Source organism: Taeniopygia guttata, chromosome 11, assembly GCF_048771995.1.
Source record: "Taeniopygia guttata chromosome 11, bTaeGut7.mat, whole genome shotgun sequence".
NCBI lineage: Eukaryota > Metazoa > Chordata > Aves > Passeriformes > Estrildidae > Taeniopygia > Taeniopygia guttata.
Window position 1 is genome coordinate 9,027,300 of NC_133036.1, and position 25,470 is coordinate 9,052,769.

At 41.2% G+C, this 25,470-nt stretch overlaps 1 long non-coding RNA gene across 1 annotated transcript in view; it reads left to right on the forward strand.

Moving 5' to 3' along the window:
- The window catches only part of LOC121470575 (uncharacterized), a 38,257-nt gene extending 17,071 nt beyond the window's left edge, over positions 1-21,186 (forward strand). Inside the window, exons 2-3 of the long non-coding RNA XR_005981638.2 lie at positions 15,758-15,916; positions 20,441-21,186. This is a non-coding gene — a long non-coding RNA (uncharacterized lncRNA). The remainder of the gene's footprint in view (positions 1-15,757; positions 15,917-20,440) is intronic.
- The last annotated feature ends 4,284 nt before the right edge of the window (positions 21,187-25,470 follow it).

Consider the following 25,470-nt stretch of genomic DNA (forward strand, 5'->3'; position numbering starts at 1 on the left):
AACCAGAATTGTCACAGTTCATTTTAACCATTTCACATGGAAAACCACAATAAATGTGTCCAGGAACCCCTTTTCTTGAAGCAAGCAGAAATTACAATGTTATTTGTTTTTACCCACAGCAGTGTTTAGACACGGGCTGCAGAGACTCCAAGTCCCTGGGAATTTTACATTAGTGCATACATTTTGTTAGCAGCCTGTGCCCAGAACAAATTCTATCTCCAAGATGTCACTGTTTAGAACTTTCCTTTTTAGCAGTGATGTGGAAGGACTTCAGTAAGTGGCAGCACTTGGCACAGCTCCATCCCACTGAACAGAGACTAATTTGAATTTTATTCATTCCAGACTATTTATTTCCATAGCAGAGAACAAGAAACTACTTAGAGGGTGATAGAGATCTCTCCTGTTGCTTGTCCTTCCCTTCTGGGTATTTAGCTGGCCAAAAGGACCAGTCTTTCAACCCTAATGACCTCCAATAAATAACTGCACTCAGTGGCCCAGCCCAGGCTCTGTGTGTGGGTGTCGATTTTCCTTCTAGTAATATTTAATCTGCTGAAGGGATTAGAAATAGGAAAAGATTTTGATTAGAATGAAATCACCCAAATTGCCCTAAGCTCCTAAAGTAATACAGGCAGCAGAAGTACCAGTGAGCTTTCCCTGACACTGTTTTTGGTGGAGTCCTTCAAGACAATCCTGATTTCTAACCACGTCCTGGATGAGTCTCCTTAACCCTCCACACTCTGATTGCTGCTGGGCTTTGCTGGAGTGGTTTTGCACTGTTGCTGCAGCAATTGTCCTTTCCAGAGGAACTTTCCCCAGCATGTTTCCCCACCAGGAATCGTCTCAGTGTATTGGGCCATGAAGATGTCAGCATCAGGCACATCCTCAACTCTGAATTCACTCCAGGCACTAAAACTGATATTAACACATCTTAAGCTAATGAGTCCCTTGAATTGTAATTCCTTCCAGAAGCTATTTGCAATGGACTTAGCTGGCTAATGGTTATGTGTTTGAACTTCATCCTTTCATAATAAATTCCACTGCTAATTCCTGGCTTTCCTGAAGCTTTGTTCTTCCAGATTCACACTGTGGATCTCTCCTGGGATGCCTTCAGAGCAAGAGCAGGCTGCTGATTTGTAGTCAGAAGCCACACACCTTTATAAAAGATTCAAAATACCTTGTTTTAAAAAAGATTTTAATTTCATTACACTTTCAGCTCTAATAAAAAGCTGGGAGCAACACTTACTGTTTGTCCAATAATTGTTCTGATTTTCTGTGCCAGTCGACAGAACCTGGAGTGAATTTGTTATGAGGGGTGAGCTCCTCTAGCTGGAGATGCAATCTGGCGCTACAAGCACTCTCATATCCTTTTATTTCCATTAAATTAATGGTTTTTTTAATATCAGTTTTAAACAGGCATGCAGAATGCTGATTTCCTACTGGTCATTTTGTGGTTTTGGCACAGCAAAGTGTTTGTGAGCAGCTCAGCCAGCCCCACCCATGTCTCTGAACCCAAGTTTGTCCTTTATCACACCTGCTTAGGATGAGGGGGAAGTGTCACCATAGCAGCAAATTTTCTTTTCTCCAGATATATTTGGCTATGGTTCAGTTTGTTTCGGCTGACTTAAAGACAAAAGTAGACCTTGTCCATCCCTTTGATTTTCCTAAGGGTTATTTTTTAGTATGAGCATGGATTCTTCAAAGGCACAGTCTCATGAGTGACCCACTAAAGATGCAGAAATCATAAGAAAGCCCTAAAAAGTTCCAGTTGGTTTGTGATTAGCATTTTTTAATTGTTTGATCATTTTTATGCAGAAGCCATAACCAGCTCTGTTATCTGCCTCAGTTCATAATTGACAGCAAGGTGATTTTATCAGCATTCCTTGTAACATCTGTTTCAGAATAAGACAAGAGGAAAAAATCCGAATTAATTTGTGGATAGATTAGCTTTGAAAATACATGAGACTATTCCCATAGTTCCATTTTCTTAAAGCAGTCCCATGCTGTGTTGTTTATTATTCCTGTATTTCTGATATTTAGAATTCAGTTTTTTAAGGGAGAGAAGTGCTTTAGTACCTGCATCAGTAAGGAATAAATCCAGTTGAGTGTTTGAACTTGCAGTGTCTGGAATGTCTGGTCTACGCCAGACATGCTGGAGGTAAAATTAAAGGATACTCAGCTTTCTATGTGTTTTTTTTTTTGTGTTTCTGGTTTTTAGATGTTAATTTATTGGTCATATTATCTGGGACTATTTCAGATAGTGTTGTTTAATACTCATTAACAATTGACCTTTAATTTTTGTCTATTCATTTTTCTTTTTACCCAGACTAAAATATGATTTCTGGCAGTGTCCAACTCTGACACACTGCCCAGGAGAGTAAGTTGTGACTTTTTGGCATCATTTCCATTTGTAACTTCATTTCTGCATCTGATTTTATCCCCTGAAGAACAAAGCTATTATATTCCATGAGACTACACCAGCAAAAAGACATTGAAGTGAGTAGAAAACCAGGCCAGGAATTTGGAAATGTTTTTATTGCATTGACACATTTTGATTTAATGTTCTTTTTTTAAACCATTCACTTGTGCAAAATATCATTATTGCAAAACAAATGGAACCATCACATATATGAATGGAAGAGGACATTGCTGTCAATCTTAATATTCTTCATTGCTTCATCCTTAGCAATCACTGTTGCTAATTTTGTAACTTTTAAGGAAAAGTTGTTTTTACTTATCTGTTATTCAAGTTGATTCTGGGCAATTTTAACCCACGACAGATACCCCACTCTGTCAGAGGAGGAACTCTGGGCTCCTAAAATGACCTAATCCAGGGAGTTATCCCACAGGAACCAAGTGGGAATGTTTCCAGAGGGATAGGGAAGCACTCAGTTATCCCCACTTGGGTCACCCATGGCTGGCACCTCCTCTGGCAGGAGAGACCCCTCCTCTCTTTGGAAAACCAAAAACTAGGAGTTAGAAATGTGAGCTCACCTCAAATCCCTGTAAAATCCCCTCCTATTTAGTGCATTTCCCATTTTTCTTTGGAGGCAGCAGAATTATCATGACAAGAATAGTTCTACTTGTTGCCAAATCTTGTTTTTTCTCAGTTTTGGGAGCTTTTCTCATCTGACATTTAATGAAAGAAAACACCTCTCCTCCCAAAGACAGTTTAGCCTTCCTCTAACATACAACCCTCCTGCTGTAAAATATATTATTAATGCTTTAATCAAGCAGCAGTGCTTTGATTAATGTCTTCTCCTGGGTCACGAGCAGCGAGGGAGCATCATTAAAACCAGAAGTTGAGTCATGGAAAGAGACATGGCAGGAGAGGAGCTCCAGAGTCTGTCATCAAGGAGCTCATCTCCTCGCTGGTGTCGTGTTTGGAGTCACCTGGCTGGTGTTGTTTGCCTCCCTGCCTCCCCCTGGCATCCCTCCTGCCCGGCTTTGTGCCCCCGGTGAGGCTGAAACCCGAGCCCAGCCCGGGGCTCCCTTCCCGCAGGTGTCGGATCACAGCCCCAGCACCTGCAGGAGAGCAGCACTGGGGCTTCAGAGCCAAAAACAGAGCCCCAAACCCACACCCAAATAAACAGCGTGTTTATTTGGAAACATCTGAAGTGTTTTTCCTGCACTGGCAAAGATCATTTTTATACTGAGCAAGGAATTTGATAAACACTCGTATTTATGTCATTTCAAAAGTGTTTCATTTTCATGCAGTGTGTATGCAGAGGGTGATATATAAAGAACATTTCCTCACTGCCATTTATGTATGGATCACTTCCATGCATGTTTGATAAGAAGTTTTCTTTGCCTCCACTATTTAACGCCACAGAACTTCATTTTCTTAATTCTTATTGCTTGTGTTGGACATCTTTGTGTGCATAAATAAATACACTGTGTTTAAATAAATACCCTTCCTTGTGCATACCTACTCTAAGATATAGATGTGTCACAAATGGTGAATGAGGAATGAATTTGAGAAATGTGAGGAGGAAAAACATCATTTTTCTGTTTCCTTTAAGAATTTTTTGGGCTCTCACTAGGCAGGAACAGGGAGTTTTCTCTTTGACATTGATTTGCAAACTGCAGAAATCATTTTCTGCAACACATCTCAGTGTTAGAATGTCCTTTAAAGGGATGTCCCATGCGCCACATTATTTTCTGTTTCAAGACAGTTATTTTGAGAGAATTCATGCCCTTTTATTAACAAGAGAAATCAGGGGGAAGCAATTTCACTGGTGGATTATTCACAGCAGAGAACCCAAAGGGTTGCTCTGGATGTGGGCTTGGAGCTCACAAGCAGCAAATTTCAGGCTCAGTCCGAATTTTTATCCTTCCCTCAAGGCAGAGTTCCAGGTTCCGTGCAAACTGATGTGTGCACTGAGCTGGTTTAGAGGTGTTAACAAAAGCCCAGTGATTTTGGGCAATATTAATGACTCCTGCAGCAATTATCTTATGAAACAGGCAGATTAAGCCCTCAGATGGGCAGGCAGATGCAGAGCTCTGGCGTGTGGGTGACACTGGCAGATTGAGCTCAGATGAAGCGTTTTTGAAACGTGAGCAAGGAGAGTTGTGTAACACAGCTCCTCACCCCTTTGGCTTTCCACAGATCACCTTCCTAGAAAATCCTAAAAAAGGAAATCGTTTCAGGAATTTCACAGCTTGGGGTAACTTGCTGCTGTTGGGTTCAGATCCCCAGAATTGTATTTTTCAGCCATTCTGGAGAATAATTTACTCATGATTGATTCTTCCCTCTGAGCTCGGAATTCTTGTTGCTGATCCCAGCACAGTGAGTAACCACAGCAATTTTGGGGATTGCAGTGAAGTGACCTGCTGCTGTGGTTGCAGCTGGATCACGAGGAATAAAACCTTGAAGAGCTAGAGTTAAAATCCCTCACATACCCAGGACTGTGAAAAAGAGAATGGAAGAAAGAAATAAGGGACAAAACCTTTTATTTAAAGGCCTAACACTGGAGCAAAGTCCCTCAAATGTGCCCCATATATTAATTCAGCATCACTCATGTGGCTGGAAATGAAAGAAATGCTCCATTTGTTCTGAATGCTTTGGGTTTGCATTTAAAAGTAAAATTGCCAAAGCTCTACAGCCGTGTTATTTGTTGGGTTTTTCCTGCTTTTATGTTTGCAGAGTTGGATAAACTTTATCACTTTAATAGTGTATCTGGGAGATGTTTGCTCATGTGTTTTCTATATTCATATATCAGCATCAACATTTTTTCACGGATTTTTCACGGATTTATGAATAATTCTGGTTCTGTCTGGAAAACATAAGTGCCAACTGGAAAAAATCAAGTGTGAGAGGAGATCTGGATGTCTCAATAAATAAATATCTATAGAAGTGATTTTCAACTCAATCTAGTGGTTCTTAAAACACATTTCATAAAGTGTATCCTGTTAAAAGGCCAGCCCAAAAAGATTTGAGAACTTTTCTTTTTGACAGAGGTGCAGTTCCCTTCTTAAGCAAGTGTTCCCTCACCTAAGACCCTGTGAGTTGTGATTTCTTATTGTCATTTTTTTGCAATAAATTTATCACTGTTTCAGTGGTAATGCTTTGACTAAAGCTGAAATTTCCTAAACACTCAGCTGTGTTTGATGAACACACACTTTTTCTGTTTCGCTGTGTTTCTGTTTTCACTTTGTTAGAACTCTCTTTTTTCTCTCTTTTTTTTTTTTTTCTTTCTTTTTTTTGTGAATGTAGAAGTATCCAGGCCAGCAGGGTAGAAGAATTTAAATATTTAGTATCATGAATATTTGATTACCTTCAGGATTATATTTGCACCTAAAAAGAGAGAAAAAGGAACGTGTACTTCTGTCCATCTCTCAGGCTGCCTGCAGCCTGGGCCCAGCAGCCACAGACTGCCTGAGCAAAATAATCACATTTTTGAGATTATACTGTTGGGTGGTGTTTGTGTAAGTGGAAAAAGTTTTTAAGACAATGTGACAAAGTTTGGGTCCAATTTTTGAAGGTGTATTTGTATTTTTTAAAGTGCACACCCAGTAAAACCAATGGGAAACTTTACTGATTTCAGGCCCACTGAGAAGCAGGAGGTGACTTTGTGGTGCTGCTTGGATGGATTTTCTTGGCCAGGGCTCATCCTCACTCTGCATTTGTGGTTTTGCTCCAAATATTTGGAAAAACTACCCACTTCCAGCACAACTGGCAGTAGCCACTTCCCCAGGTTGAAGAAAGGTTTTTGGTGTATTCTTCCTGCTCCACCCCTGCCAGGGACCTCTCTGGAGAGCTCTGAGCTCCTTGTGCATGTTCCGTTTTTGAGGCATTTTTAAACATTCTCTTTTTTTTTTTTTTTTTTATTGTGTAGCTTTTGTAGCTGTCTCTCTTTAAGACTCGGCAAATTGTTCACAGGTTTTAAATTTATAATGAATCCAGCAACTTCTTTATTTAACCATAACATTTTGAAAAGGTCACCTGGATATTTGGAAAAGCAAGAATCAAGTTAATTGCTGTGTAGTCCTCTAAAAAACCTCTGTTCAGCTGAAGATTTTGCCCAATCCTGGCAGGACTGCAATAAATGAGACACCTGAGGGACAGGCTGTTATTCCAAACACAGATATAAGTCAAGCTGCCACCCTCTGAAGTGGGCTTTTCCAAGGGTCCAGAGAAGAAGAAAAGTTTCTTGGTGCACTTATTCTGATTTACAGAATAAATCCTTACAGAAATCAGAGCTTTCTAATGCTGTTGGCATTGTAGAATTGTAGAATCCTGGGATTGGTGAGGTTGGGAAAGAACTCCAAGGTCATCAGGTCCAGCTGTTGCCAGAGCTCACCCCTAGGTCAGGGGTGGCTCCGTGTGGTGGAAAAGTCTCTCCTCCAACCTGAGCTTCCAAAGAAAGGCTCAAAAATCTTCTGTTGTTCAGTCTCAAGGCAGTTTATTGCAAATTATCGAAAAGATTTTCTTCTTGGGCTGCTGGTACATTACGTGTTACATGTTTACAGTTTTTCCCCAATGCCTATTACCTATATTAAATGGTGCTTTTCTACTCTAAACCAATCTGTGAGTGCCAACATCACCAAGAACATGGAGAGAAGGAAGGAGAAAGAGGGAGGACAGGGCAGGCCCAAATCCCTCCATCTTAAACCCTCTGACCCCCATGTACAAAACCAAAACCCCCCCGTGCAGCACTCAAAAATTCTTCCCTTTACTTTGTGACTACTTCTACTCTAATATCTAAACTTTTGTGACTTCTTGTTCTTCCTGCAAGGTTGGTAACTCGTTCCATGGCTCAAACCCAAAATCACAGCTGTTTCCAGCTGCCTGCCAGGGTCTCAAATGCTTCTGACCTGGGCCTGGAACATCCAAAAATGTCTGAGGGACATTTTGAGTTCCAACAAGCTGTGACCATGCTCACCACTGAGCCCTGTCCTCAGGTGCCACCTCCACAGGGTTTTGGAACATTTTCAGGAATGGTGACTCCACCACTGCCCTGGGCAGCCTGTTGCAATGTTTGACAAATCTTTCTAGGAAGAATTTTTTTTTTCAAATATTTTCAAATCTAAACCTCCTCTGGCTTAACCTGAGGCCATTTCCTGCAGCCCCTGGGAGAAGAGTGAGCAAGGCAGAAGTAAATTCATCAAAATCATCTCTTTGACAAGTTCAGCAAGCTGGTACCACTGTCATCTCCCTTGTACAAAAAGTGCCAGAATCAAACACATTTTCTGGGCTGAACTGAGAGCTCTGAGCAGTCCTGCAATACATTTATATGGTACCTATTACACCCAGTCTGTGCAGTACCTTTAAAACACATTTTATTTCTTACTGCTAGCTTTTGCTTGAAACCAGGGGAAGGGCTTATGTTTGAAACCATTCCTGTGCACTTATAAAACATCTGTAAAGGAGCGGGGAAAAGCAGATTTTCTTCTAAAAAATGTCCTTCTAAAATAAAGAATTCCTTGTAAAATAAAGAAGTCCTTCTAAAATAAAGAATTCCTTCTAAAATAAAGATGTCCTCCTAAAATAAAGCTCCAGCAATGGAAACAGGGAACAAGAAGTGCACTGCTGAGGACTGAAGCTGCCCATTTGAGGGGTTTGCAGGGCAGGGAGGGCTCTCAGGGTACCTCTGACTGCCCCAGCTGTGTGGGGCTGCTCTCCAGCCTGGCTCCTGCACACCTGACACTGGAACAGAGCAAAAGGAAATTCCTTCACTGAGCCAAAGGAAACTGATCCTTGTCTGACACTTCCAGTGACAGCTCCCTGCCATAATTAAATGGCAGAGCATTTGTTCCTGTGCCAAGGCACGATAAAGGTGCCCCTTTGCAGCTCAGTTTATCCCCAGGCAACGGGATTGAAGGGAGCTGTGTGACTGCAGCTGCTCTAAGAAGTAAAATTACATTTGATACCTGGTTATGCCACTCTCTCACCTCTCATCAGGCTTCTCAGAGAGCACTGAGCAGCAATTTCCTCTCCAACACGTGGTGTTCTTACAGCAAACTGGAGTTTAGGCACTTAGGGTAGAGGCTCTAGGGGTGTATCTCAGCTTTAGGAGTATTTTATCCAGCTGTGCTGCTCTGTCCTTAAAAACTCTCAGTTCTGAAAGACCAGCTGAGAAACTTCACCTTGTTCTATTACCTTCTCTAGCCCTCAATGTGTGTATAAATATAAATAAATAGCAGAACCTTTTATAAGCCAAGGGATTCACAGCACCTGTTCTGATCTGTGTAAGGGGGTTACAAACCTGATTTCAGCAGTCTTGTGGCCCCTCTCACTGTGAGTTTGCTCAGTGATGAATTTTCTCACTGTTCTACAGCTCCCACTAGATTTTGTTGTGTCTATCCATATTAAGTAATGGAATTGTAAAAGAGAAAAATAAAAATAAAAAGCAGTTAGATCAGGAGTAAATTATTTGCCCTGGTGATGTGATCCAAATTAAAAAAAAAAAAAAGTTTCTTTTTTTCCCCTCCTTCTTTAGATGTCCTTCTAAAATAAATGACATAATGGAGCAGAACTAAAATACCTAGATTTTCATTTCAGCCTGATGTGAGCACCTCAGAGGGACAGAACAAGGGGAATGGGATGAATTTTGAAATGCCAGCAGCCTGGCAAATATCCACATCATAAGCCACACACTGGCAAAAAAATGCATGTGCTGGGAACCATGTGCATGTGCTGTGGTTGTTTTCATGAGGATGGAGCACAGTGTGACTGTGGGGGTTTATAAACAGCAGAGGGACTGAAAATTATTTGTGGGTTGGAGTAAGTAGGAGAAAATTCTAATTGCAAAGCATTTTGGTTTAGACTGTCTCACAGACCTCTGGGTATCTGAGAATTTATCACCAATATTTTTATGAAACTGAGGGAGGAGGTACTTAAAGCTTGACTTTGCATTAATGACCTGCTTGGGGAAGATGGGAATAGCTGGCACAAACCCGTCCTTGGCAGGACCTCTGCTGCCTTGGAGCAGCCCCAGGGGATTGCAGAAACCTTCCAGCTGCATTCAACACAGAGTAAAAAATAGGGATGGGAATAATTCCCAGAGGCCACACACACCTGCTCCCAAAGCAGGATGAAACCACTTTTATCCCATTCCTAACAATGACTTGTCTAAGTTCTCCCCTTGCTGCCCATCCCCTCTCTCCTGCCACAAGGGATAATTGAGAAATTCCCATGCCCACAAATGGACCATTCCTGTGCTGCCAGTGCCCAGCTCTCCTTAGCAAGACAGCAACAAGAAGTTGTCAGGTTTTTTTCCAGTTTTCCAGCTCCCTTCTGCCATTCCTGGCCTTGTCCAGTGTTTGTGGAGAACTGCAAGGAGCAGAGCAGTCAGGAAAATCACACCATGCAGTTACAGCTTAATAACTGCTTTTAGTGTCTAGAATGCCTTCTAAGTGATGTTTTCCAGCTCTCCCACCACCTTTATTACCCTCTGCATGTTTCAAGAGGCTCTCCATAACATTCTTTACACCCTTGGGCTGCAGGTACCAAAGTCATTCAGATGGCAAAGATGGGAACCCATTGGCTTGTGCAGGTCCCTTGCAGATTTGGGCCAAAAAAAACAGAGCCTTATCCTGCTCTGTCAGGCCTAGTGGAAATTTTTGTGTCATTTGGGGGAAGGATCAGTCCCTCCAGGAATTTGGAACAGTACAGGCAGCCCAGAATTCTGCTGAGCCTGCAGAACAGGGGCTGCCTGGCACAATGTGCTCCCTTGGTTGGCATTGGAGGTAATAATGCTCAAACACAGAATGGCTGGCAGGAAAATGAAAATGATCTTTATCAAATTAACTGAGAATGTGCATTGTGGCTGTATCTGGAAGCACTCTCAGGGGTGCTCTTAGCTCTCACTCTCTCAGCCTCAAAGACATGGCCCTGCACATTGCTGCCAAGTTATGTATGGGAGACATCATCAGTGAATATTTTCACTCGTTCATGTGTCAGTGCCACCTCAGTGTGAGCCCTGAAGCAAGATTTAGGGTCCTCCTGGCTGGAATTTCAGCACAGGAATTTAGCTTCTCAAGCTTTCCATGTAAAATGTCTAATTTTTAGGGTGGATGAGTTAAAATCAGGAGGAGGCTTCATAAATCAGGAGCCAGAGTTCGTGCAAAGAACTTGTGTAGACATCACTCAGCATCAAGGTGAATTAGCAGGTTTTTGTTCTTCTAGACTGCTAAAGGAAGTTGGGGAAACATGCCAGAGAGGAATGTTTAGAATGTGTAAATTATCCAAATGTGTGTGTTTTGACCAATGGAGACAATGGAGAACTCTGCTGGAAACAGAGACATTTTTACTTAGCCATGGAACAAACCAGTGCAGCCACGATTTCAGTTTTTCTTTCTGCAGAGATGTTGAAAGGTTTTGTGAAAAGCCTGCTATGGCTTTTCAAGGTGCTCAAAGGTGCTAAATCACAAAGCTAAGGAAGGGCTGAATTTATTTTCCTGTTATTTTTACTTCAATGAAATAATGATTAATTTCAATATGAAAATTAAGTGAAAATGTGGCTGTATTTAATGAGAGGAACCAAGGCACTAAAACCTTGACAACTGATTGCCTATCTAGATATTTTTTTCTTTATATGTAAATCTATCTGCAACTTTTCATCTCCACATTTAAATGCAAGAAGTCCATAATATCTGATCCCACTTCTTTGTATAGAATTGCTGTAATAATTGGTTATTTTCTCACGGAGCAGAATGTGTCCACTGATAGCTGGTGCTGGTAGAAGTGTCCTTCAATACTAAATTAAAAATATGTGATTCTATCATCATCTGTCTAGACCAGAGACCTTCATCCTCCTGCTGTCTGCTGCATCATGACAGTTTCCACATCTTTCCACAACTTCATCTCCAATTTAGGGACGAGCAGCAGCACACGTGGCAACCAGAAATAGCCTGGCTTCCAGCAAAATGTCACTCACCCCATAAAGTTAATAAAAAAGTCCAATACCTTATTTTTGCTGCCCTGCAGTTGCCATCTCACACATCAGGAGAATGTAAGTCCAAAGCTGTGGGAATGGCCATCTGTTCTGCCTGCACACTGCTGATACTTGGGAGTGCTGAATTACTCAGATGCTCTCATTTTTAGAGACATCTGGAACTGGTGGCCAGCTATTCAAAAAAAAAAAAAAAAAACAGCAGCACAGAAAAAATTAAACTGGGCTGAGTGACTTCTCCATGGGATCATGAGACATTTCAGCACAATTTCAACACATGGTTTGGGTTGGAAAGGAACTTTAAAGCTCATCCAATCCCACTCCAGCCATGGGCAAGGACACCTTCCACCATCCCAGGGTGCTCCAAGCCCTGTCCAGCCTGGCTTTGGATATTTCCAGGGATCCAGGAGCAGCCACAGCTGCTCTGGGCACCTGTGCCAGGCCTCCCCACCCTCACAAGTGAGGATTTTTTCCCTGGTGTCTAAGTCTACTCAGAAAAATGTAATAAAGCCAGAGGGAATTACATCATTAGTAAATTTTACTGGTTTGTTTCCTAAATGATACCACAAAGCACATGGGGAAGTAGAAAAAGACAGGAGTGCAAAAAGGTGGAAAAATCCAGCTGGATGAACTCAGTTATGTACAGACAAATGGGGCACATTGTCTAAGCCTTTAGAATGAAAGTACTGTAATTATATTTTACATTGCAGTGTTAACTGATACAAGGGAATCCCAAAGGTGCACAAGCCAGTTCTGGGTTCCATGTGGATTTTTAGATCCAAGGGCACTTCAGATCACACCAGGAGCCAAAGGAACATTTCCTGTGCTGTGGGATGGGATAATTCAGCTGCCAGACCTGGGATCAGCTGTTCCTTGGCTGGAACACACCTGGGTGTAGGAAAATATGGAAATACCCACCTCTCGGGGTCTGGGTGTCGGGATGACCCCGAGAGTGTAGAAGACCTCGTTTCCCAGCCTGTGCAGCCAGAGAAGGAGTCCGAAATACGTAGGGTCGGCTTCTCAATGTTGTTTATTTTCCCTTAGCTATAACATTCTTTCTCTGACCTGCTGAGCTCTGTTCAGCAGGTTGGCCATGGCATTCTGTCTGCACTCTAGGGCTGTGTTTACATTTTATACCAAAAACTACCTGTACAATATTTACAATAATGTGCCAATATCTATAATTTATGTTAGACTGTGTGTCACTACCTTAAACCAATAGAAAAGTGTCACCATCACACCAAGGCATGGAGGACAAGAAGAAGGAGAAGAAGGTCAGGACACGCCCAAACCCCTCCATCTTTTCCCCTTGAACCCCTTATCTTAAAACCCTAAAATTCTAATTTTCACCCTGTGTTAACTCAACTACCACACTACTCACACCTTTGTGGCTTGTAATTCCTCACACAGAGTTGGCAGTTTTTCCCATGGGTTAAAATCGAAGCCACAGGTGTTTTTGACTTTGTGCCAAGGTCTCCGAGCCCCCTGCCAGGGTCTGGAGGCAGCCAGGGCAGCCAGAGAGATGTGCTGGGTTCCCACACACCCACGGCGAGGAGGAGAAGCTGCTCCCAGGAGCGGGCAGCTGCCCAGGGCTCACTGTGGAGCACCTCCAGAGCCATCGAGCTGATGTTTCATCCAGCAGGGACAGGGCTCTTGGACAGGGTGCTTTTGATGCCAGTGCAGAGCCAGAAGGAGGAGTGGGGAAGCAGGGAATAATTAACAACTCCACATTAATTGCAGCCTCAATAAACGCAGCGTGGTGCCACACAGGCAGTGAGGAACCAGCTCTGTCCCCAGGGACTGCAGCTTCTCCCTGCCAGGCCTGTGCCACCTCACCTTTGTGCTCTCCTGAGGTATTTCCCTAAAAAACAACTCTGTTTAAAAAGTAAAATCAGCATTCTAACAATATATTTTTTTTTCAGTAGTGAAACCACCAGAAGATTTTTGCGATTCTTTCTTTAGTGCCTGAAATGACCAAAGTCTTCTCAACTTGCTTTTCTCTCTGATGCAGAATTTGTGTCGGTATTTTTCTGACACGGTGTTTGTGTCAGAGCAGGGAGTTTTGATGGAGAAGTTTGGAGATCAATTAATTTAAAATTCAGCCTTGCTGTGAAGTTCTCCTCCCAGCAGCTTTTGTTTAGGAACACAGTTTTTTCATGTACTTAAATTTGAGTCAAACACACCAACAGGATTTCATATGGATGGAGCAGGTGCTTAACAACAGTACTGCCAACACCTGCAGCTAAATCACAAATTAATCTTTGCAAATTTTGTTTATAAAAAGCCAAAGATGTTATCCCACTTACACCTCCTGCTTGGCTCTGAAAGGTATGTTTAGATTAGATTTTTAATCTTTTCACAGCAATGATGAAGTCTTAATGTTGAATTTATTTTTTATTATTAGTTTTTATTTCCTATGGGCTAAAACTCTTGGAGCCACCACCTTGCTGGACCTGCAATTTAAAGGAAGAGAGGAAAGCACCAAAGAGTGGGGAATGAAATTGAAAATATTGGCTACCAGGCTTAAATTGTGTGTTATGCTGTGAAACCTAAAAGTAAATATTCTCTACAAGGAAGATGCTGCTCACAGCCTGGGCAGGTGTTTTGCACCTGTGGACCTGGCAAGTTCTGGCTTTTTCCTTTATTTAGCAGCAATGTTTGCAGGTGAAATATTTCACACTAATCTACCTCTAGTGCAAAGGTTTTGAACACCTGGACAGTGAGCTGTGAGACCTCAAAAAGTGGGATTTTATGTGCCAGAACTGGTGTTTCTTCACCTGCTTTGCCGTGCAGGGCAAATTTTACACAGGAGCTTGTGAACCCCAGAGACACAAATTCACCTTTTAGGGGAAATGTTGCTTGTGGGGGCTGCTAAAACCATTGTGTCAGAAATGTATGTCCAATATTTTCTCCGGTTTATCATCATTTGATGGTTTCAGAATTAAATATGAAGTGTTGTGAAGTAATACAGGCTGTCTGTGTCTGCTGCAGGACATAATTCCTAACAGAGCAAGTTGGAAGTGACTCATCACCTGCTTTAATTAAGCATGTGTTTGTTCACATATATTAATATGTCAAATATATTTATTAATAATATAATAATAATTATATTGCTTATATTTATATGCATATTAGTTAATATTAATTATAATTAATGGTATTATATACCATAATGGTATTATATTACTATATATTAATATATCAATATACTATATTCTATTATATCTATTAACATAATATATTTATATAATATCTTAATATAATATGTTCTATTTTATTCATATGTAAAACAAAATTATATTATAACTAGAAATTTATATCATAATTAATTAGATGATAGATGTGATGTATTATAATCAATATATAATATGTATTAATTATAGTATAACATATATTACAATTAATATATATTATATATAATTTATAATTATATGTTCACATATATATTAAATATTCATATATATTTTAAATGTTGAACTGGATTTTCTGCCTTTATTGTAGCAAAGCAGTTAAATACAAGACTTAGTGCTCATTTCATGGGGGGTATTTTTTGGGTTTTGCTGCTGCTCCATGGGTTTGGAAGCAGCCCCTCACTCAGTCACACGCTTTGCTGCATCCAGGTTCCTTTGGAGACTGAATCCTCAGCCAGCAACACACAGATGGCAACTTGTGCCAGCATTCCTGGGTTTATTACTGCCCGTTTCAGATGGCTATTTAATTTGTTGTCACTTTTGGCTGGAAAACTGGCTGTTAATGCAATCAAACGCCTGCTTTCTGTCAGGTCCCAGGCGTTTATTTTCATTACTGGTGTTGCCTTAAAAAAAAAAAAAAAAAAAAAAAAAAACACAAACCAACCTGGTGGCTGGGTGTTGGAGTGCAGCTCTTTGGAGAGCTGTGTGTCCATCTGGTGTGTGAGTTTGGAATAAACAGAGAGGGCCTGGTGTATCTTCAGGAGGAGTGAGAGCAGGATGCTTAATAGCCACAGGGAACGATGCCTGTCTGAGGATCACCAGGTTTAACTCTCTTGGGGTCAGCCTGTTGGGGCCCCAGGAGTGTGAAAGATTCCCAGCCCATGCAGAAAAAGGAGGGGTCTGAAATGTGGAGGATCAGGTTCTCAAGGTTGTTTATTTTTCCTTATCTATAACATTCTTTCTCTGACCTGCTGAGGTCCATCTAGAAAGAAGCCACGGCAATCTGCCTCCCGCCTCAGGTGGAGTTTACATTATATACTCAAAATTATTATGTGTACTATATTTACAATACTGTGCCTCTGCTTTCTCTCCAGGTACAATGATCACACCTGTATCTGCATATGTACCTTGGCACTGAAGGTTTGTTGTGGTTTTGTTTCTTTTCTTCCATAGAAACATGCTGGAGGCTCTGGACAGATGATTTGTCACTCAGAAAAGTGATTTAAAGTGGACAAGGTGACAAATGCCAATTTGTTTGGGAATGGGAAGAGCAGAGGGATCTGCTCATCTGTTCCTGCACTTGCTGGCCTGGAAGAGAAGGAAATGCCCTGGGTAACTCCAGTTTGTTGGCTCTGAGGGCTGAATGTTCTGTCTGGGGAAACTCCTCTTGTTTCCATGTAGGAGGGACAAATGGAACAGCCCTAGAGAAACAGTGTGCTGGGAGGAGTTTAACTTCACCAAGCTCTTGAGAGCTTTGTTACCTCTTTCAGCAATTATAAAGCTTCAGCCTTGGGTTGGAATGCTCCTCTCAGGTCAGCTGAGATCAATTCCTGTGTTTGGAGTTTGTTTCATCAACAGTTCAGGAATGCTGGGAGACATTCCTTGAGCTTTTATTGCAGCATCATCCTCATTATATGGCTGAGACAATTGGAAGACGGCAAAACTCACATACAACGAGCAGCAGCCAAAGATTTCTTTGTTATAGAGCATTTAAAAAACTTTCTAGCCTACAGCACATTGCTAAAGCTTACAGACAATTATTCTAGCTAGTTACTAGAAGCACACACACACCTGCTTCACACAATGCTTGTTTGTCTGCCTTCTATTAACAATACACAATCCTCCATTATTATTAAGCTTAAAACCTTCTACTAACTTGCTAAGCATATTTTTTCTGCAGTCTTAAGGTCTGTCTTAGCCAAGCCTAAAACTCAAGCTATTGCTTCATGTCCTTGCTTGCTGTACTAATATAATTTTATCTACTTTGAAACTTTGCAGCTGCAGCTAGCCCTACGTTTTCTGCTCTTTTTTTTTTCTGCGTTCACAACTTTCTGAAAATCTTCTTACCTTTACTATGCTTCCCACAGGAAGGACTTCTGCAAGGTGGCATTTGGAACATGCAAGCACTGCCATGTGGGTTTCGCTGGAATTAAAAGTTTGCAGCATGGAGCATCTCCATGACTTCCTCAGTGGGGAGGAAGAGTTGGGTGCCAGGGCACTGCAGCCCTTCCCAGCACGGAGCTGCTGGCCTGGATGTGCCCCAGCTCAGGGAGGTGTAACCAGGCTGATTTAAAAAGAACCAGCCTCTGAAAAACGAGAAGGGAAAAAGTCTTCCTTCCACGACTGATCCCACTTAACCACCACAGAAATGCACAGCTAGAGAGGAAATGGAGATGAAACACATCTCTGCTACCTCACAAACCTTTCTGCAAGACTTGTGCCAGCTTTGCATTTCCTCACTCTGACCACAAAGCTGAAAGATTAGAGCAGAGCTGGGCAAGCCAAGCCCTGTGCTGGCACAGGGCTCAGGCCATTCTGGGCCATAGTTCAGTGCATTATTGCTGTTTGTTGACATGTTCTCTGTAATTTAAGGAGCCGTCTGCTTTCCCTGGCAGTAAAGTCAGATGGGTGTCTGGGATTTTCTGCCCTGCACTTGATTATTTCTTCTGTCTCCACAGTAAGAGCCCAATCTGTCACTGGATTATGTACATTGACTTAGCAGCAGGATTTTAAGGCTGAAACGAGTGTATGAGAATTGGCTGCTGAAATCCTGAGGCCCTTGGGTCTGTGAGAGTGAAGTATTGGGAGGGGAGGACTGAATAGTAATAATATTCTGCACAACCCAGCCAATATATGGAAGCCAAAGAGCAAAGACAAGCAAAGAATTCCTTTCTATTTCCATCATGCGAATGTTTCATTTTTAATTCAGTATATAGGTAACAGGGGGCTTTTAAAAGGCCATTAGCCAAGGATTTCCTCTCGGTTGATTTTCTTTTCTTACAACAGAATGTCCCTGATTACATTCTGTGGTCTATTATTGACAAAAGTTGATGGTAAAAGAAAATACCACGATCCAGAAGGAATGTTTGAGGCTGAACCAAAACACTGGATAAATCTTTGGCCAGTACAAAGGTATTCCACAGCCCCCAAACTGGTTTGTGTTGCTCTTTGCTGCTCTCACCCATGAGTTTCAGGGTTGGAGCCTGACTGGGAAGGTCAGGAAATATTATGCATTCTCCATAGCCATTATAAATATAAAAGCATTGCCAGAAGCAGCCAGAAAAAGCTGATAGATCTCTTACATTTTATCTCTTGTGATTTAAAAATCAGCATGCTGACACAAACACACCAATAGCTCCAACAACTGGGGCTGTGTTTCTTCCTGTTTGCTATTCCCAGTTAGAGTTCTCTCATCCCCTTTCAGCCCAGTGAGTCCGTCAGCTCTCTCTCAGTCTGGCCCACATCCCACCTTTGGAGGGGGAAATGTGGCCAAGGGCACAGATGCAGAGATGTCCTCTCCAAGAACATTCATTTATTTACATGGGTGGCTGTGAGGGACTCCTGGGTGTCACCAAGGGACAGCTTCCACTGAGCTCTGCTTGGTCCTGCTCCACCTTCCAGCCATTCCATGGATTTTCTTGGGTTTTGGAGGTGGTTGGCAGGAGCACAGAAGATGGGAAGGGCAAAAGCTCAGCAGCATATGGTGGCTCCTTCATTGCTACACACCCAGGAGTTCAGCAAAGCCAAGCTGGGTGGTGATGGAGCAGATGTTTATGGCTATTTCTCATTTTAAATCACATTACAGCAATGTATGGAATGAGGAAGGGCTGAGGGAGCTGGGGATGTTCAGCCTGGAGAAAAGGAGCCTCAGGGGTGCCCTCACCACCCTACAACTCCTGAAAGGTGGCTGTGCTCAGGTGGGGTTGGGCTCTTTCTCCAGCATCACTGACGGAACCAGAGCACACAGTCTCGAGCTGCACCAAGGGAAATACAGGTTGGATATCAGGAAAAAGTTTTTTTTACAGAAAGGTGATAAAGTTCTGGCCTGGCTGCCCAGGGAGGTGGTGCAGTCACCATCCCTGGGTGTGTTTAACAAAGCCTGGATGTGGCACTGGGTGCTAGGGTTGAGTTCAGGTGTTGGGGCTGGGTTGTACTCGATGATCTTGAAGGTCTCTTCCAGCCCAGTGATTCCATGAATTCTGTGAAATCTGGGAATGTAGGAAATCATCCACTGGGGGTTGTGCTGAAGCAGCAAAGGATGCTGTGTGTGATGGCCGGCTCAGAGAGCTCCTCACAGGTTCTGTGTGGTTCCAGCCTTCCCCTGCACACCATCACCCCTCGCTGCATCTCCTAATTGTTTATTCCAGCCTTTGGCCAAATAACATAGAATGCAAATCATGGGGAAATGCTTTACTTGGCTTTTCAAAATTAACCACATGGATTTTCTTTAAAAAAAAAAAAAAGAACACAAAACACTTAAAAACCCCAAGTATGTCAGGAGGAGATGATGAAGGACAAAGCCCACAGAGCAGTCCAACTGTATTTAGCCTTGTGGTACCTGGTGCATCCAGGCCATAAGTCTGAAACTCCCTGCAGTCATTAAAACATGTTAATGGCAAAACATGAACCTTTAAACTAAACCACAGAATTTATATATTAAAAAAAAACGCATTTAAATTTATTACCTAAAGAGATGCAGTCTTGGTCTGAAAGGTCTAGACATCAAAGGTCCATCTCCAGCAAACTTTTCTGTATTTTTGCCCAAGTCCTATGAACTATCTTTGATATAGTTTTTAAAATGTGCATAAAATGTTTTTTTTCTACTCAAAGAGTCAATACTTTTTTTTTTTTTAAATGTCATTGAGACCAAATTAAATCTAGGGAAAGTTGTTAAATCGCTTAATTAGATATTTCCATCAACCAATATGATATTTTTTTGATTTTTCTGGTTTCCTTGGAAACCCATTTTTGCAGTCCCTGCCTGTCCATGTGCTCCAGCTGCTGTGGGTTGAGCTCTGAAGCTTTCACAGCAGCTCTGGAGGGGCAGGGCAGGGTCAGGCTCTTCCCTGGGGCAGGCAGCAACAACTGAGGGTCACTGGGCAGGCAGAATGGGCGGGAATTTGGGATGGTGAGGAATTCGTGATGGGCAGGAATGTGTAATGGGAAGGTGTAGTGCAGGTGTAGTCATGGAAATCACAGAAATGCAATTCCAGGAGTCAAAACCACTGATATTTCATTAATGCTCTGGTTTGCAATCCCTGAGTTTGCACCTCTGACCATCCACTCAGTGGATGTTTTAAGAACATGTTTTCTTCTAGAATGAAAAGCAAAGATCCCATTTTATTTGGATTGGGATTTTAAAGAGTATTAGGATGAGCCAAAAACATTGCAGTCAAAATCAAGACAACTTTTGTCTCTGTATACTTACAAATTAAAATAATGTAGCAGCATTTTCTTTAATTAAACTATGAGAAATATTTAATATTTTTAAGGTTTCTGTGCAGAAACATGTGTGTTTCTGTTACCAGATATCAGCCAGCTGCTCTCCACTGCTCCCTGCCCTCCCCCAGCTCCTGCCCTGGTGACACCACACCACGGTCCAGGAATTCTCTCTGCCTCCTGCTCCAAGGTCCATTTTAATTTGGACATTCTAATCCAGCTAACTGAGTCCACAAACTTACTGATTCCTAAAGAAACAGTCCCCCTGAGAAATTCTTGCCTGAAATGAATCCAATTTTGCCTTTAATAAATGAAATTTTTAAAAATTAATTTTAAAATTGTATTTAAAACAACTATCAATATAATAAAATTGGTGGGTTTTTAGAAAGTGGTCATTTTTTCATTTCAATATTCCAGGTATCTCCATCTCCAAAATGAGATGCTTCACACAGGAACAAAATGTTTTCAGCCACCCAGAACCGATGACAAGAAATCTGAATTTCTCTTCCTTGAGGAGTTTCGAAGTGTTGATGGATTGTCCTGATGCGCAACATGAAACACTTCCAAAATCTTACAGCTCTTCAGGGAACAGGAAAAATCTTCCCACTCAGTTCCTGTGGCAACGGAGGTATTTCATACTGAACTTTAAAAACACTGACAGATTTCTTCCTGCAGCCAAAGGAAGGCAGTGAGAGTTTATGTGTTTCAAAGAAAATTGAGATGCCGGCAGACAACATCAAAGTCTGTGTGTGTGTCTTTCAAAATGAAGTTGTCACCCAATGCAGTTGTAGTATGAATCATATCCTGAAGAGTTACGTAAGGTTTGGGCTAGGAGTAAAAGCTGGGGTTTATTTTCCCCCAGGGAAAATTTGAATCTAGTGAAAAAATTTGAATCTAGTGGGGAAAAATATATTATGAAATATAAATTATATTATAAAAATTATAAATAATATTATAAAAATATAGTTATAGTATTTAAGATAATAGTATATTATATATTATATCTATTATAAATATATATTTTGGGGTATTACATTATATTATGTTATGTTATATTATGTTATATTATGTTATGTTATATTATGTTATATTATGTTATATTATGTTATGTTATGTTATGTTATATTATGTTATATTATATTATATTATATTATATTATATTATATTATATTATATTATATTATATTATATTATATTATATTATATTATATTATATTATATATATTATATTATATTATATTATATTATATTATATTATATTATATTATATTATATTATATTATATTATATTATATTATACTATATTATATTATACTATATTATACTATATTATAGTATAGTATAGTATATTATAGTATAGTATAGTATAGTATAGTATAGTATGTTATAGTAAATTTATTATAGTATATTATATTAATTATAGTATATTTTGTTCATTGTAACAATAACAGAAAAGCTGGAAACCCTAGAATTAGGAGCCTATTTATCCAAGTTCAGCAAATTGTATTTATAAATGGATAAATATCAGTGTACAGAGGCTCAGTGGAGAGAACAGCTTTCGTGGCCTGAATTTAGCAACCCCTCCATCCTGATGATAAATAAGAAAGGTCCCCTTGGTTATGTAAAAAGAAGAGGGAAGCATCTCAGTGAGTAATCCCGAGGGATTACAGGCTCCCAGTGAAAGTCCAGTATTAGCCAGCAGCCAATGGCTTCACATCTGGAACTGGGAGCCCAGAGGCAGCCGGGGGTGGCACTCATTAAAAATAGATCTGCTGCAGAGCTAAGGTGATTATTGGGGCTGATTTGCAGGATTAGACACGGGCAGCAGTCTGTCAGCATATTTCTTCACTTGAGCGCACAAAAACCTCCTCCAGGGCTGCTGCAAACGGGGGCTTGTGGCTGGGCAAGGGAGAGGGAGGGTTTGGGAGGGGATTGGGAGGGCACCTTCCCTCTGCTCCTCTGCTGTGGTGTTGGAGCCCGAGCTGAGCTGATCACCAGAGCTGCAGAGATTTGAGTGGCTGGAGCACTGGAGATGTGAACACTCAAGTTGATCTCCCTGCCTGGTGCTGTGCAGCCTCTGCAGCTGGATTCATATCCAGTGGGTGCAAATGGAAGGGGAGCAGGTGTTGCAGTAGGGTAGAAATATCATAAAGAAAAGCTTCATAAAATCAGGCCTTCTCTCCTAGAATCAATGTCTGGCCTTGTCAAAGCCAGCACTTTGCAAGTTCCCCTGTGAAAGCAATCCTGGTGTGAGCAGTTTGTTAACATCACAATCTATTCCTGGGTGAAAAACAGCCAGCACCTGTATAAACTGGTTTTACATCATTGGATAGCTTTCATTTTTCTATCTCTCACAAACTGAGAGTTTGAGTGACCAATGAATAGAGAATAACAATTTGTTACTGACCAATAAAGTAATCGGCAAAAAAGCTCCTGACCAACTGGAGTCCCACACCAGGTCTGTAAAACTGAAAAAAAGGAGTTGTGTGAATAAAGAATAGGCTTTTTCCACCATGAAGAAAATGGGGTCTGTGGGATTTGTTCACATAAGCAGGGAGTTACAGGTTCATTTCTTTGAAGGAAATCAGGATATGTGGGATGGGCTGAGAGTGGTGGATGCAATTCAGAGTTTTATTTTAGAATAAACGAGTCAGAGGACTCCACACTGTAGTCCCCACAGAAATAGCAGTGTGTAAAAATCTGACAGGGAAACCCTTGCTTTCCTTGTTACTAAGTCCTCTTTATTCTTATTTTCAGAATTGTTCTGTTTTGAGCAAATATTGAGGGGGAAGAATAGATTTCTGTTCAGGGTCAGGAGAAATATACACTTTCTGACGCTAAACAAGCAGCTTGGATAACCAAAGGTAGATGTTCCTGACAACCCATTTTCCTTCGTTTGCTGAGACAATGATAGAACAAACAATTTAAAATAATGAGCACATTCAGAAGCATTGCAACATGTGCTGTCTGCCAAGGGGGGAAAGTCTCATCCATCAAATAAATGATTACAGGTAGTTTGCCCAGATCCTGCTAATTCCAATATCTACCACAATTTCCTCCTAACTCCCTCTTTGTGTATTCACTGATGGTGAATGAATATTCTGTTGAATCATCTGAGCACTGGGCTTTCAGCTGGCCATTAAGTTAACTGCTGAGAAATTAGAGCTGGACCACAAAAATGCAGATTCATGGGGGATATTTGGGAATTCTTTCATCAACTTCTCCTGCTGAATTACCACATGAATTTTGTTTTACCTGGGGCTGTGTCATCCATAGTTACTGTTCAGATTAACCTGTCAGGTCAAGTAAATGTACTTCTCTAATTAGAGTCTTAATGTTTCCTTCTGTGGCTCAGACAAAATAATTCAAGATCCTTTCCCACCTTGGTTCAGAAACTCTCTCCTGGGAGGGGAATTGCTGAAGAAAAGCCAAACCATCCCCAGCAGCCAATTCCCCCATGCAGATGTGGGTGGATTCAGTGGGGATTCACATCTTGGAGCAGAGATAATAAAAGAGAAGCCCATAAACCCAGTTACTGAAGCCCTGACAGGCAGCAGCACTTCCTAAGCCTAATGGCAGCAGCCAGCATGTGCTTTGGCGACAATCTCACTCAGTGCTTCCCCTGTAAATAATCATAAGATACAATGGATCTGTGGGAATTAAGTTCTTAGGAGGCGGTGATGTCATGTCCACAAATTCAGGGCACTATTCACTTGCTTTTGGGAAACATTTGATAGTTATATAATATTCCTCAATCCATGTTCTGGATCAGCTTTGTTCCATCAGGCTTTTCCCATTACTTTAATAACTTCTGGCCCCAGCTTCACAAGTTGTTATTTTTTGAAATGTGCCACCATATTTAAAAATAAAAAGAAAAAAAAAAGAAAAAAAAAAAAAGAAAAAGAAAAAGAAAAAAAGCCAGGGAATCCAGCAACTTCTAATTTGTGGTTGTTGCTCACATGGATATAAATAATAGGGGTTGTTTAACTGAGGGCAGCTTATTTCTTATCTGAGGAAATATTAATGCCCTCCCTGTTATCTAATTCAGCATAATGTAAGGGGATTTAGTGGAGATTAAGAGAGAAAGTGGGAGAAGGATTTATATTCTTTAGGGCCATGCTGGTGCTCCCAGGAGTTTTGGCATCACTTCCATTAGAAGAGGTGATTGCTCTCCGAGGAGTTAAAATAATTGGAAGGAGAGGCAAGTTCTTACACTGGAATGAAAAGTCCTGAGGAAAAAAAAAAGAAGCAATTGTTCAAGTTTCAGACTCCCTGCCCTGCTGCTGGAGGGAAACATCTTTGTTCTCAGACCTGGAGCCCGAGGAAAGGCCAGCACCCCAGCAGCAGTTAATTTTTAACAGCTCTGCTCCTCTGCAGAAATTCGCTCCCTCAGGGTGCTCCAGGCTGGCCAGACAGTGACCGAGCACAGTTCTATAATTCAGTGTTATCAAATCTCTCCAGTTATGTGTGCAGCTCCTCGGGGAGAGCTCTGGGAGAGGCTGCAACACCTCCAGGTGATGGATCCAACATTCCCCCACTCAATGCATTGAGCTTTATGGATATCTGTTGGTTTTAAACAGGAATAAACTTTGTGCAGAGGTGGGGAGCCATGTCAGAAGTCTACTTCTGAATGATTTGATGTAATTGCATCACTAAATTTACCATTGCAGTCAAGAATTCAAGGAATGCTCCACAGCAGAGTGCCTCTTTCTAGTGACAACATGAAATACTTATATATATATAAAAGTATATTTATATTATTTATATTTATATTATTATTATATTGGGCTCCAAGATTGAGGAGCAATAATATTTGCTCCTCAGTCTTGGAGCCCAAAGCATCACCTTGTTTCCTGAAGGTCACGTATTTCCACAAGCATTTTGGAGAAGTGAGGTGAATCTCTTCATTGCAAACTTTTTCTTGACAGGTACTTTTTAAGCAGGGAAAGGCTTATGCAAAGTCAACCACTTTTGTGAGGTTTTATGAGATTACAGCTGTTGCAAATAATGGATTCAAGTCAATTTTGTGGGAGCCTGGTTGTGTTAAGCAGCCAAGTGACAGAAGTTTTCTTCAGCATCTCAATTTGTGTGTAAAATGCAAAGTTGACTTTTCCCTGTGGAGGTGACATTGGTAGATATGTACAGCTATACCTTGATGAGGATGAAAATGGGATCCCTCCAGGGCAGTGGGAAGGCACCAGACTATTTATGACATTTGATCTTACAGTTCTGCTGAATGTAATTGCTCCTTTTGGTGCTAACTGAGCAAAGGCAGATCAGAAACTCAATACATCCAGGCTGTGCAGTGAAACCAACACCACCTTTCCACACAAAGGAGGCTTGAAGGGCAGGAACATTTAAATGTGGATCTGAACTAAGGAAAGTTACATCTGCAGTCATCCTTCTTCATGCTGGGAGTGTGGAAATCTGTGTCTGTCCTTCCTGGG